The following is a 3,025-nucleotide window of genomic DNA, read 5'->3' on the forward strand; positions in this document are numbered from 1 at the left end:
GGATACACCGAGTGACTGATGTAATCTAAACGACATGTTTTTAAACGTTGATAAATGTTATGCTATACAATTTACCAAAAATCGAAAAAAAAATGTTTTTTCGTATGATAGAGATAATGTTTTGTTATAAAATGTGGAGACAATATGTGATTTGGGTATAACCTTAGGATCAAAATTTGTGTTTGATAGTCACATAAACGATATAAAAAATAGATCATTAAAAGTGTTGGGATTTATCCAAAGGACAACGAAACCGTTTAAATACCATCAATCTTCTATAAAATAATACAACTCTCAAATAGAAGTAACATGGAATACGGATCAACAATTTGGAATCCACATTACAATAAATATATGTGTTGTTAAATCTGTAGAACAAAAAAATCTTAAATTTTTATCACAGAAATGTCAATTGGGTTCCACACGAAATAGTTGCGAAAAGAGACTTCAACATTTTAACTTCAATACTTTAGAAACTAGAGAAAGGTGAATGACTTACTTTATTTATATAAGATTGTAAATCGTAAATTGGAAAGTTCAACCTGTTTAAGTATTATAAAAATTAGTGTTCCTAATGGTCATACCTTAAGGAATCCAAAAACATTTCACATAGATTTATTTAAGAATAATATGTCCTTCTTCAATCCAGTGTCAAGAATGTGCAGATTATACAACACCATTGAAAACGTAGAGATCGCCATTTTTGACGCTGGATTGTTTAGGTATAAGAAGTGTATACAAAATGTGTTTTTGTTTTGATATATTATTATTTTTTTACTTTTAATTTTAATGGATTACATTGCTGGTTTTGTTTCGATGCAAATTTTGTTTATTGTTTTTATTGAATAATGAATGATTTAAAAAAAAAAAATTGGTTAATTTTATTTAAATACGCATTTCATCATCTATCTCTTTCCGCACCTAATGGTGCAGAGGACACTGAATTGGTACGCCAATCGCAGAGTATCTTGATCATTTATGTTACATGAAGGAAAGATGATCAGTCTTACGCTTCAGGTACCAGGTTCAGGTACACCTCTTTAAATAAATATTTCGTACCAACCATGTCGGGAATCGAACCAAATACCTCTTGCATGGCAGGCTAACGCGCTGACCATTACACCACGAGGCCGAAAAAATACGCATTTTACTCATGTTTATTTTATTATTCATTCGTACAATTTTTACATTTTTTTTTTCAGTTTTAAGAATAATTTATTTTCAATTTATTTCAACAGAGAAGGAAAACGTTTTTGAGAAGGGAATATGGAAGTCTAGGCATTTACAGGGCTTATGACCTGTCATTGGCTGTTTTTTTAATTATTTTTTTAAAGTTTTATTTATATTTACAAATAAGTAAAATACATGAACAATATTTTGTGTTTGTCTAAATGTTTGTAGACAATGACTGGATTCAACTCCTTGGGGAGCTGTTTATATTAACATATTACAACAGAGATGAAGAACATTTAAGAGAAGGTAATATATAAATAAAGGTTTCAGCTCTTTAACTTCACAAACATCAACAGATGAAAGAATTTAAGGAATATAGATGTTCAAATATAGGCAGAATGGTAAATGTTACACAGTGTGTAAAGTGGCCACTTAAACCAGCCATTGACAGGTCATAAGCCCTGTAGATGCCTGGACTTCTATATTACCTTCTCTTAAATGTTCTTCACAAAAATTTGGACAAACTTAAAATATTGTTGATAAATTACCTGGTCCATGAAGAAGTATAGAAATTGAAAAATATTTTCAGGCGTTGCCTAGTATGTAGGTAAAATAATTCAATTTGATGAATCTCACCCGCATAAATAAAGGTTTCAGCTCTTTAACTTCACAAACATCAACATATGAAAGAATTGAAGGAATATAGATGTTCAAATGTAGGCAGAATGGTGAATGTTACACATCGTGTAAAGTGGCCACTTAAACCAGCCATTGACAGGTCATAAGCCTTGTAGATGCCTGGACTTCTATATTACCTTCTCTTAAATGTTCTTCATCTCTGTTGTAAAATGTTAAGTAACATACATTATTGTATTTTTGTTCCCGCAAAGCCGAAGCTTGTCTGCGGGTTACATAACACTTATTTTTTTAAAATTTATAAGTAAATACATAGTTTAATAATAATTGAAGAATAAAATATATTCATACACTTAAGTTTCACTTGCTGTTTAATAATGTTTTGACTATTTTTTAAATGAAATTAGGTTTTTTTCTTAACGATTTTTAGCTGGTATTAAATTGTACAGTTTTGGTACTACACTACCCATTGTTCTGTCACCATAGTAGTTTTTCTGTCGTGGTACCATCAGCCGCTGTGCCGATACTTGTCGGGTCATGATCTGGTGGTTTATTTTGGATTTAAAATTGCAATCGAGGAAATGATCTGTCATTATCTTATACTGACACTGTTTGTTAATTGGCGAAACGTTAACGAAATCAAATAATATTTTATTGTTGTCTTTTGCCTCAATCTTTATTTTTACAGGTACGATAATTTTTAAGATTTGTACCTGTAAGTTCAAGATTCTATCCGTATAAGATTTAAAACTTAGTCCCCATATTCTTAATCCATATTGAATAATTGGGTCAACTAGCCCCAAGTAAACTAGTCTCAGCACTGGGTATGGTATATATGGTTTTAAATGGTACATGTTAAGTAGGCAAACTATTAGCTTATTGCAAACTGTTTTTATCTTTACCACTTTACACCCTGTGTAATATTTACCATTCTGCCCATGTTTGGACATCCACATTTCCTCAACTCTTCCATCTGTTTTTACACAAGTTTTTTTGGTAATATATATAAATAAATAAAGATTTAATGTTTCTAGTAAATATATGATAGTAAGTCTTAAAAAAATAAAGAATGTAATATGTACGAGTAGACTATATAATCACAGAGAAAATATAGACGAAATAATAGAAATAAAATATTTCGAGGCAATTGAATTTTAACGTAATTTAATTTTTAAGGCGATTGTTTTACCGCGTTTCAATTATAATTTTTTTATTT

This window comes from Micrasema longulum, unplaced genomic scaffold (assembly GCF_059751315.1).
Source record: "Micrasema longulum isolate JH-2025_06_02 unplaced genomic scaffold, ASM5975131v1 h1tg002398l, whole genome shotgun sequence".
Taxonomy (NCBI): domain Eukaryota; kingdom Metazoa; phylum Arthropoda; class Insecta; order Trichoptera; family Brachycentridae; genus Micrasema; species Micrasema longulum.